The following is a 12,651-nucleotide window of genomic DNA, read 5'->3' as shown; positions in this document are numbered from 1 at the left end:
CTGCAGACCAGATCCATCAACAGCTCCAATGGGTTTGACCTTTCCAGGTTAACCGCAGCCATTAATATAAGAGCTTCCCTCCCCTGCCTCCCTACTTCCCGCACTACCTCACGCGGGGGAGGACAGGCCTCTGTGAATATGTGTGTGTGTGTGTGTTTGTTATAGACACACACAGACACACACATGGCTGTTGACATGAAGAAATAGAGCTAGATCAAACGTTCTGGCGGCAGGCGGTTGAAAAATGGAGTCGGCGGTCACGTATGTTCCACAGCAGAGATCTACACTTGCTGTCTGCCCACTGTTGTTATTCTAATCACTCAACACTGATGTTCTACTTCTTCTTCTGCTCTGGGACGGATAGACCAGCTCACCATCAGTCCATCGTCTTTTTTTTTTTTTTTTTTCCTATAAGCACAGTTATTTCTCATAAGCTCTCTCCCTGGCTCAGTGTAATATTCGAGTTTCAGAGGTCATTTAATATAAGACTTTCTTGTCAGGCTGTGGCGAACAAACTTCATGAACTGAGGATTCACATATTACACAATCATAGCTGGCGGAGGCTTTCATATAAACTGTTTCATTGATCTACATTGATAACTCAGACTGACACTGAAAACTAATCAGACTTTTGTGTCAGAAACAAAGACTTAGGATCTAGTCCTCTGTAAGAGTTGACCTGATTTACGACTTTAAAGGAGAAACATGATCAGTTTTGACCTGATAAAATCCTGCAGCAATAAAATATAAATAAGACAGCAGCAGGCAGACCGGGTGTGTTAAACTATTAGGCCTATGACTCATAGTTTGGCTGCATTAAGAAAATCAACGAATGTAATAAAACAAATAACTTCATGTTTTTGTTCATGTTTGGCATGTTTTAGAGCACAGTAATACTTAGCTCACTGCAACCACAACTCACTGTAACACACACTGTTGTACTCACACACAAGTTCCTGCTTTTAGTTACTGATGATCATGCTGTTTTTTTCTTTTTGATGTATTTACAATATCAAAGATCATTTAACAAACACATACGCTTTATCTGAACTTGCATCTTGCTTATTAAATCTTCAAACTTGAGCTAAACCTGCCTCAAACGACTTCAAACTACTCTGACTGGAATATGATCCAAAACTATCTTTCTCCAGAGACCATCATACTGCCCTGGTCTTTAATAATAAAAAAGTGAAAATACCCTTTAACTAATCTTTATACACCACTGTTGTACATTGGTGTGTCATGGAAGACAGGGGATGGGATAAAGTTTTCTTGTCTTATTTCTACTTTTAGATAAATATTCACAGGCCTCATGAAGACATAAACACAACAATGCACAGTTCATTTTTTCACAAAATTTGATTCCAGTTGTCCAGCGACCATTTACAGTAAGTGTTGTAGGAGTAGTGGTTGAATTAAATGCTCTGCTGTTTGAGGGAGCTCTCACTGTCTCCATGCAGGTATATATGAATATGAATCTTAGTTAAATCAACAGCACATAGAGAGGGTTGGTCAAGGGAACTGCACACAGCAAACAGGCTTGGCATGAGCGTGATCTGTCAGATCAGGATGTAATGTCTGCAATGTACACCTGAGCCAATATGATTGGATGTTACTAACGACACTACCTGGAGCCAATCTGCCAATACAAAGGCGACTTCAGTGACTATGTTTCATGTTTCATTATTAATATGAAACCTTTTTTTTTTTTTTTTTACAACAATATGTCTCCTGTGAAGTTGTCTTGTACTAATAAATAAATTCACATATCTATCCCATACATTATTATTACTCTGAAAACCTATTGTGATGGAACAAGAATCATTGTCTATTCCCACTGTGGCCTTTTGGGGGTGTTGCATTTGTTCAAAGTGAATGCCATACACTTTAAACTTTTTCTTTTTATTTCTCATTTCCTGGCTGGAGTTTGAAAGTCAAATACAGGCTTGTACAGTTAAGGAAACATCCTGGAGTGAGTGTGGTACCGTTCCAAAATTCAAAACCACCATCATTTGGCTTTTTAATGCTATAACCTTGCACCCATTTTTGTTTCCTTTTTTCTCTCCTCCACCATATGTCCTGTTGTCCCGACAGTGTTGTCAAAGCTTCTCAAAATCTACAAGCGCCTAATAGCTTTGAGGAATCAGGGTGTGCAGCCAAAAATGCCTTTCAGGAGGTCCCTTATTCTCAGCGCGGGGAGGAAGTGGTCCACAACAGGCCCGAGGCGGCTTACAAGAGGCTATTAGAGGCCTGCGGCAGGATGCCTCACAAATCCAATTAGGAAGAGCTGGGACTGGATCTGGACTCTCTGCTGCTGCCTGTCAGTCAGAGCAGGAGAGAGCAGGTGTCCAGTTACCAGAGATGTCAGAGTGGAGCATAAGTGTGTGTGTGTGTGTGTCTCAGGGTGGTGGAGCTTGGTTTGAGTGTGTCCTTTGTCTGGAGTGTATTTTTGTGCATTGTATGTATTGTTCATGTTGTGTGTATGTACTGTATACCCCCACACATATATAGGTCAAGTGTTAGCAGTGTTACTGTGGGAAACTGCAGGCTGGATCCCTTGGTAAATGTAGTCCAATCCAGCGTAACCAATGGAGAATCTGACTGACCTAATCACTGATGTCATGTCCCTGCTCTACATGAGGTTTGACTGACATCACTGGAGGCTGCCACTCTTCAGAAGTCAGAGACCAAGGCCAGTCACAGCATCGTTAAACTGTTAACTGTGTGACAGCCTCATTTTGAAACTTTTGACTTTAGCCAGACACTTACAGGAAAACTTCCCACATACCAGTCAATCAGCGTGGTTGGTTCTGTAATGTACGTCTACGTCTCTGATTTGTTTTGGTTTATGGCAAACAAAGTCAAACATAAAGCAAATGTTTTATCATTAAAGATCTGATATCTGAATAGATACAAAATAGATGCTCAGTTCAGGAGTGACAGCAAACTTTTTTATTTAATTTTATTTTTGTGGCTGCAGGGGCATTAGGTTAAACACTGGAAACAAAGAAGTGAAGGGGAAAATCTATTATCAGGCTTTAATAATGGGCACGGTAGATGCTGGTAAGAAACAGGGCAATCACAAAGGCACCTCTTATTCACTTTATGAGGAGTGCTCTCTCCATTACGTACTGACAGTTTGGTAAGAGTGGAGAATCCATTGGAGCGTTTCCCTGAAAGGAAACTTATATGGGACAAGCAACTTAAGTCAAATCAATAATATTTATATAGAACAATATCAGGGCTTTAATCTGGGCAGTTTACACCCTCAAAGGAACCTAAGGTGTCTCTTTCAGTTCATGTCAGTGAACATTTTGAAACTGTGGAGGTTAATCATCCTCTGCATTTTAAAAAATATTAATATTTGCGATCTGTGTGGGTGTGTCTCCACAAAGAGCAAGGGTGCAGTGTGTGTGGTACATCGCTGACCTGGTCTAAGGAGGCTGACGGCAGATGGTAAACCAAAACACCACAAGATTGCAATGTGTGCTGGACTGCCAGTAACACTTTCCCCACCTCTACTCTTCTACCACAAGTGAACAAAAAACATTTTTATCAAATTATGATTCATCATTACATGCTTTGGTGATGCCACTTTGAGGCATAGGTCTGCTGCTCTTTTCCTTTGCAGCCTGTTTCTCATGTGGCAGTTGAAGTGGATTCATTATCAGGCTTTAGTGATGGAAACACGGCCCCTGCTGAGGTGAAATAAACCGACTCTGGACCCTTGAAATGGGATTTCGTTGTCAATCCTCTTTGATAGAGCAATTCAAACAACCTCTCTCCATCTTAATACTCCCCCTTACTCTCTGCAGAGAGTTCTGGACAGTGAGGGAGTCTACGCAGGTTGGTCAATATGTGACTTGAGGCTCCACTAGATAAGATCCAAGAAAGTATGTCACATGTAGAGCCATTTAGTCTTTAACTGGAGCTGGTTCAGTGAAATTCCTCCCTCACATGTTACTGTGATTGGGTTTTATGTGACTCCAGGAGCTGTGTCGTCAGGGGAAACAGCGCCTGGTAGGGTCGTCCAAGAAAATTAGTTCCAGGTGAGTGGCCAGAGTAAATGTGACCTCTATGGGCCAGTGTCTACCGGCATAGAATGGGTTGGATTCCAGGTGAGTGTAAGGGTTTTGTCTTTAGAGGAAGCTTATATTTGAGTATCGTCTTCTGTGCAATATTTAATTGTATGTAACTTAGTGTAAGCTCCTTCAGTGTGTATATTCAGAATCAACAAACTACCACTAGCTGCCAGTAGTAGCTGTGTTTGATAATGGGCAACATTAGCTGTATTGCTTTTTGCTACACCTGACTGTGATCCAGGTGAGAATGTGGCACTAATTATAAGAAAACCTGACTGAACACAAAGCTGAACGTATAAAATAAAGCTAAATTAGTGAAAATACTGTATTCAGACAAACAGCTGAGCTAAATAAACAACCAATGCTGTGAGAAATCACTGCATCAATAACCATTAAACATCTAAAATATCATTTCTCTAAAATCACTGCAGGGGCCAATAAATCCTCATTTTTAACTATAGCTCGTAACGTGCACGTGACGTTAAAAACTAAAGCACACACGTTTGCACAGTGAGTCATGTATCAGTAGAAAAGCATCATGTTGCTCCTGACAGCTGCTGTACTCATGAATAGTCAGATGAGGCACAACTCCTGCAGAATAATGATGTTTATGCAGCCAACAATTAACAGCAAACAAACACAGTCATCAGACGACACTGATGTGACTGATCTGATGGTTAGTTTGACCTTGCCTGTGGACAGGGCTTGAAATATAGCTCACAGAGAGCTTGGTTTCCATTAACTGTGTTGTTTCAGGTCAGTGTTCTTGACACGGTCTCAGAACTTAGAAAGGCAGGTGACATTTTATGTGAGGATTCTTCCTTCGCAGTGGAATGATTTTGGGTCGTGGGCACAAACTGGATGCTCAAGTGTCACATTGTCACGTGGAAATTATTAAACTATTAACAGTAAATTTGAGGCAGGTAAAAAGTTTATACATGTTATGTTGAAAATGACATATTTGCTGAGTTTACACGCAGGGAACAAACTAGTGTAATTAGTCGAAGCCTTCAATTTCCTGTGGTCTCCAAAGTCCAAGGCCCACAAACTCACCTTAGTACTTTCACATACCATTTGTAATTAAAATAGACACTCAAAGAGTCTGTCACCATGGCAACATCTTTGTTTTATTCAAAATCTGTGTGAAAAAGCGCAGTTTAAAATCGAGCATTGGTATTATTGTTCTTTGGGTTTCTTCACTTTCTGTGCCTATTTGAAAGTGTAATGTTGAATTGATTTTTGAACAATATTTACATTTCACATTTTCCACTGAGATGAGTGAGTCCAGTGAGTAATTAGCATCATGTAAGTCTTCCCCAGAGTTAAATCATTTCCTGTTTGACTCTGAAGAAGACATTCATTCAAATGTAGTTGTTTGCATCTTTAATATGGGTTCAGTCGTTGAAAAGTGGCAATGCACTATAATTTGTACAAACTGAAGATATTTTTTCCTTTGATGTGCATCTAAGATGAGCTATAGGTATAATTTTAGAAACTGTCACACAAAGGACTCACACTGTTCAGATCTCTGTGATCCTGCTGTAATGAGCCTGCCTGGGAACACATGACTCATTACTGCAGATGTTGGAACACCCTCTCATACTGTAGAGAGATTTCAGGTTTATCTCAAAGTCTAGGTGCTGTATGTAGGTTGATATTAGAACAGTATAAGTTTAACAAATATATAAAGTAACCTTCATATCTACACTGGAAATGCATTGTGAAGAATCATATGGAAATACATGTTAGCTGTGCACTAGCACAATGTGAAAATGACAGGAAAATGTTCACCTTTAATAGAAGTGACTGAACCAGAGGACACCTTTTTAAAACATTTACAGTTCTCCAGATAGTGTTCCAATAATTTAGCAAAGAGTTTTTATTTAGAATGTTTAATTTGCAAAATGACTGAGTGAACTAGTAAATGAAGGGAAAGGTTGAATGCTAAAATTCAAATAATCAAATATCTTCTAAAGAACGAAAATGATTAAAATGCACTTTAACATACAAGTTTTCATCAGAATATGTCCAAATCTCTTTTGTCCCAAACTATACAAACTGTTTTTCGAGGGTGCCACATCTACTTTAAAAGGGAAACATCAAAAAACAATTTCATAAAAGCAGCCCAGAGTATGAAAAGATACATTTTTCAGCAGCAGCAGAAATGGGTCCACAGAGAGAGCGTATTCATCGAGGTGTAATCTTGTTCCCTCCATAGAGATGAATGTCTCCTCCACATGACAGCTGACAGGGAGGGAGATGGCTCCTGCTCTGCCGTGGCCAAAGCAAACTGCAGCTCGGCTCCCCAGCAACTCCACAGTGGCCCATATATCTGACATGACTGTGTTTGGCTTACATCTCCAGGTAGTTCATACACGCTATAAATACACACGAGAGCACACGCACACAGGCAGGAGTGCAGGGTAGAATACTTGGGTAAAGCTATAATCTAATTTCTGACTTGTACAAAAAAGGTTTGTGTAAATCATGGCTCAAAATACATACATATACTATACAATAATTAGACATAAGACTGTAGTCTGACAAGGCTGCTAAAATTAGAATATGTGGTTGAATCCAGTGTAATCTGTTAACAGAGAACAGATATAAAAATGAAGGAATTCAGCCTGAGTCCACTAGATGGCAGCACAGGATCAGTACCATTTTCTTCAGTGATAACTCCACAGACATATACTCAACAGGTACACACTTTATTTAATTATGGATAATTAGGAAACAATGAAGACACAGCAAGTTCTACTTTGTCTAAACACAGCCTGTCAGACTCAGTTTACAATCTGATTAGAAACCAATTAAAAAACGATATCTGGTCAAACGTATGTGGAAATTTAAAACAATACTGTTCTTAAAACTTCCAGTAATAGATGGTTTTCCCAGTTTGGTTAAGAGGAATTTGACTGGCCTGCATAGAGCCCTGACTTCAACCCCATTATTCACCTGAGACATGAACTGTGAAACCAACCTCACAACCACTCTTGTGGCTGAATGGGAGTGAATTCTGCAGGCAGTTTTCAAAATATGGTGGAAAGTATGAATACAGAAACCCATTAATACCAGTGGGTTTGGACTGAAATGTTTAACAATTACATTTGGGTACTTATATGGTGTTCATGTTGAATTTCTGTGTAGGAAAGACAATGAAAAAGTGGTGAATATTTTAGATCATCACGCCATCTGCTGGTTAAAATGTGTAACAATTTTAAGGGAACGTTCCTTTTCTGTTTAACTCAGTCGGTAGTTTTTAATTCACAGCTTCTCTCACATTCACACAGTCCAATCATTTAAAAAACCACAGCCTGCACATGTATGTCTGTGGTATTCTGATAATCTGACATGTTGTGTGTGACATCTACATCACAAAGGTGATAATTAACAATTAGCACTTCTGAGTATGTTTTAACAGATTTAACAGGCTGTGATTGAAACCACAGGAATCATTCCCAATGTTCCATATGCAAATATGTTGCTTAGCACTTATACAGAAATCTGTTCAGGTCATACATTACATGACCAAAAACAGACACAAACATTATATCCATATGTGGTTGCCCAGCATTTCATTCCAAAACCAAGGGCATTCATTTGCTGTTATAACATCTTCCACTCCTCTGGGAAGACACTCCACCGGTTTTTTTGAACCTATCTGCAGTGATATTCTCTGGAACTGGGTGATCCAGTTCCAAAATGTGTTGGATGTGGTTGAAGTCAGAGCTCTGTGCAGACCAGTCTAGTTTTTTCACACCAAACTTTTTCTTCCTTGGAACTAAGAACTGACTCTGAAAAACAACCCAGAACCAAAACAAAAAAGTATGTATTTATCAATGCTAAATACTCTTGACAATATACTCGGGATAAAATAAAGACGTTGACATAGCAGTACTGTTTTTTACCAACATGAGCACAGGAAACATGGCCGTGTGCTCCTCACCCTGTAAATCTGAGGTGACATGCGTCAGTTTTGTCAGGGCTTCTGTCTCCCTCTTCAGTCAGAGTGATATTTCTCTGAAAGCACAGCACAAGTGGCTCTAAAACCACTTAAAGACAATGGGGAGGGGGGCACCAGGTGGGACTGAGCGCTGCTCTCTCTTACCTTTTTCATCAGTGAAGATGGAAGATGGCAGAGCACTGACGTTATGATGGAGCACTTAGTCTGCAGATCCAGAACATAAAAGGAAAGATGAATGCACTTCATACCAACTCTAGGAGACAAAAGAGAGTGGCAGTGATGGCTGGGTGGTGGTATACAAGGCCGAGGTGGTATTGATCAGCTATCTATCACCCTGCCTTTAAGTTAGACAGTGACAGTTTCAGAGTTGGAATACTGCAAACTTAGTGTGCCACATGCAATACAATCTATTTTACATAAGTGAAAAGTTATGGAAAAATGTGTTTGAGAGAGAGAAGCTGGCAGTTAGATTTTTATTAGCTTCTTCTGCACATATTTTCACCTCAAAACCAAATGTGAGCCAAAGCTGTGATTTATGATGAAGACGCATGATAAAACTGGTCTTTACATTTTCTGTCATGTGGCAACAGGTTAAATCAGGTAAAAGTAATTCTGTTCATTGCTTAGAAACACTTGTATTCTTCTGTATACAGAAAGATTAAAAGGAGTAAAGATGGGAGCCGCAGGACTGTCAGATCGTCAGATCGAGATGAGAATTAGGTCTTTAGAAGGTGTGACACGTCCATCATTCTGAGGAGAGAAAACCAGTTCTTCCATACACCCATCATCCTGTTGCCTTGTTAAACGTGTGAAAGTCTCGCCTGGTGTGAAGCAGCTAGTCCCAGTCTGACATTTTACACACACACTGAAGCTGTGCACTGCCAGGCTGCAGTGGATATGGTTCATATCATGCATGTTTTTAAATCTTGACTATCTGGTGCTGAGTGACTTAAATGGTGTAATGTTGCAATTTGCCATCAATTAATCATTAATATGCTTAATTTTTTAAAGCATTACTTTGATTATCAAGAGTACAGAAGCCTAATGATGAGACAAATTAACAGCCTGTGCATGTTGTCAGGTTGGATTTGGTGGCAAATTAGCAGTTGTATGTCACACACGATGCAACAGGGGTGCAGCGTTGTTATTACACAGTGTTCTGTGTTTCCAGCAATGGCAGAGAGAGGGAATTATGTAAGAGGGAGAAGAAATGCTGAAAATACAGCTTGTATCAGACTGAAGTTACTAATCCCCTGGGTGCAAAGCTGGTTAAATGCTGGCCCCTAAAATTGGAAGTATAGTGTAAACAAGCCAGTGTCATTCATTGTGGGTCTGGCGCATCTGCTCTCCCTGCTGAGAAAGAGGAAAAGACTGATTTCTTTTTCAATACGCTGACAGAGAGCCACAAAAAAGTTACGTTTCCTAGATTTCCAGGATGCAAGCAGCCAACACAAATGATTACATAAGGCAAAAGATCTAGGAAAATGACAAATAGAGCTGTGTAGAGGGGATTATTTATGGTGTGACTTATTTGACTGAATCACTTTGGCATCTTCTTATATCACTTCTGTTCTCTTGAAGAATTTAGTGTTCATGCTCGTGGCTGCGATGTACAGCAAAATAGGTTAAGATGAATCATCGATGTACATTTCTTGGATGAGCGGCTCCTTCATAATGCGTCTTCAGGCCAGATGAACAAAGATGGAGGAAAACATTACTGAGCACACATGAGGAATAAAAATAACTGAGTAAAATGAGGTGATGAAGTAAGAAATACAAGAACTTAGAGGGAAAAATATATAGGAAAAGTTATTTACCATATATTCCTGTAGAAGGGCATTTCATGTGTTTTGTTTTTTCATTGCAGGCTGCAGCTGAGTGGTAATATTGGCAACATACTGTGTAACACAGACACTATCTCACTTGTTTTTAAGTGTAGTTGTCAGTTAAAGGGATTCTGATTAAAATTACAGTTCAATCAGGAGATATGTATGAGAAGAATGAAAGAAAATTTGATTAACCCTATTGTGACAGGTGGTACAGACTGTGGCGCTGGATGTAGATCACCACGGGAAGCGGTTCAATGAATCAGGTGTTAACAATACGAAGGAAACTTTTCCAGACCCTGGACACAAGTGGTGGTGATGAGGAAGTTTGAGGCTGGGATGTCTTAATGTCTGATCTGGAGAAAGGTGGATCACAATACTCTAAAATGACAGCTATATGACAGCAATCAGAGAAGACTTTCAAAGTTTGACAGCTTGCAAATGTTTTGCTTAATGTGAGGATGTCAGGGTGTGATTGGATGAAGACAAGAATGAACAGGTAGAGCTTAGAGATAGAAGAGGGAGATAGTCTCTCTGACTGAAGCTTCATATCTCATCACCAAACAAGACAATAACTGGGTGTCCCAAAACATTTTTTGCAAGTTAAAGGCACAGACAGACAGACAGGGGTTAATCCATCACTGAGTTGAAATGGTTTATCCATCACAGTCTCAACATAGAAGGTCTCCCGCTCCTTTGCAGCACATTAACTTTTCTTTGTTTGTCATTCCTACTTCCTGCCTCAACAACCAACCAACAATTAATAGGACTGTAACAACCATGTGACTGTGAGAAATGACAAATGATCTATTTTGTCATTTAGGTAAAAGGACTTGTCCCACTGTGGAGAACCAACAGGAGCAGCACTTATGACCTGTGTGGAGAGCAGCCCTGAAGTATATAGTTCAACGCTTCCTTTCTCTGTGAAACACTCCCTGTGGGTATTGTGGTCCACAACAGAGCGGTGTCAGAGTATCACCTCGTGGTCCCACAAGCATGACTGTAGCGCTTATGGATTCTATGTTCTTGCAATAGGAAGTAAAGGATTTCTCCTCATGGCTGTATCTTAAGTCACACAACAATAGTCTGCAGTTCTTTTTATATTTTCCGGGGATGCTTATTTACATCATGTAGCCAACATCTGCTCACTATCCTGTTGCAGAATCACACAGTAGGATCAGGTTTTGTCCGGCGCTGATGGGCATGTCTTTATATCAAGCTACGATACCAAAGCTTTGTTTCTGTTGTGTGACACGACCCGCAACCTTATTCTTAGACCTGCCTGCCACCTAAACTGAGGACACACTTAATAACAGCTTGGTTGAAGCAGACTGACATGAGGAACAGTGACAGTCAAGCAGTTTGATGATTTTTGGACATAAATTTAATCTTAAAGCAGCACCTGGAGACTCGAAGGGTAACGAGTGTCATTTTTCCTAAAACTAAAACAGGCTGCAGTCTGAGAGGGAAGTTTGAACTCTCATGGTATCGTCTTCTGTTTCAAGCTGAAGTAGAAAGATGGATCAGTTTTCCCAGTTGGAGCTGTGCCTGGCAGCCATGGTGAACTAGTTTGTGTTCCTACATACTGTACATTGTTGCTACCTCATATTTCTGCCCCAGCCTTACAGATGAGAGGCATTACTGGTGTTTCACTTGTTGATTGTGACGGATTTCATCACTGGAGTAGAAGTACATTGTTAGGAGTTAAAGGATAACTCCAGTATTTTTAAACCTGGGCCTAATTTTCCCATGTTTTTGTGTGTAAATGGTCAATAGGGACAAAGATCTTTGGAGTCAGAGCAGTACTGAGCATGAACAGGGTGCCTAGCAACGACCAGCAGCTGCTGGGAAATTTTCCGCGTCAACGTACGTCCACTTCAGTGCTTGTTTTAGCCACTGACAAGCTTATTATTTTTTATAAACCTCAGCTGCTCTTGTTCACTTCAGGAAGGACTCACAGCCAGCCTACTCATTACTGATCCAAGTCGTCAAAAATTCACAAATTATCTCTGCCTGCTTCTTTGTTGCTGCAGAGATTCTGCAATGTACAGGTGTTGAGTTGGTAATAGGTGGGATCCTTGTTAGTTTTTGTTTTAGTGCTCACAGGAGTGGTTTTAAAACAACTAAGTCAATTTGTGGCAGGATGTGAAAATTGTTTTTCAGATGTGAAAGATTGCAACAAAGAAGAGTAGGAGGAAAAATTGCACTTTTCAGATGAACAAGACTGATCTGACCGCACAGAATCAGACTATTCTTGGGCACTTTGATGCTGGCTTGTATTCATACATTTTAATTCCTTATGATTTATGTACATTTGATTAAATGTTGGCTTTTCCTATAGCTACACCAGGATACACTCACTCCAATCATTCATACTAAATATTGACTGTGATCGGGCTGAATGCTTGAAATCAATAATCTTGTGTTTATCATCAGTACTTCATTTTAAAGAATCTGTAGAGATTTTTTTCACTTCCCTTTAAAGAGTCCTTTTTGTTCATCATTGTATAAAACACCTAATCACAAGGACTGGGATTCAAACTTGAATATAAATCTAAAGGAATCTGCAGTGCATAGAGCCATTTCTTTTCTTTATTTATTTTATTAATCCAGCGAGCAATTATTCCAAACAAACAGACAGAAAGACACGAGACATGTACAAGAAACAAATGCAATTCGAGTTTTTGTGACTAGAGAAGGTAAAACTTTTTTTTCCCATTTTATTGTGCAGATTTTATGAAAATCTAAATTACAGTGGGCTGTTTTCTCTTGAGCT

At 39.8% G+C, this 12,651-nt stretch overlaps 1 long non-coding RNA gene across 1 annotated transcript; it reads left to right on the top strand.

The window, feature by feature from the left end:
- Positions 1–3,964: 3,964 nt before the first annotated feature.
- LOC108880864 (uncharacterized) lies at positions 3,965–12,415 on the top strand. Its single transcript, XR_001960546.2, has 3 exons — positions 3,965–4,118; positions 6,301–6,446; positions 10,699–12,415. It is a non-coding gene; the product is annotated as an uncharacterized LOC108880864 (long non-coding RNA).
- Positions 12,416–12,651: the final 236 nt, after the last annotated feature.

This window comes from Lates calcarifer, linkage group LG10, assembly GCF_001640805.2.
Source record: "Lates calcarifer isolate ASB-BC8 linkage group LG10, TLL_Latcal_v3, whole genome shotgun sequence".
Taxonomy (NCBI): domain Eukaryota; kingdom Metazoa; phylum Chordata; class Actinopteri; family Centropomidae; genus Lates; species Lates calcarifer.
The sequence above is the reverse complement of the archived record's forward strand: the minus strand, read 5'-3'. Positions and strand labels throughout refer to the sequence as shown.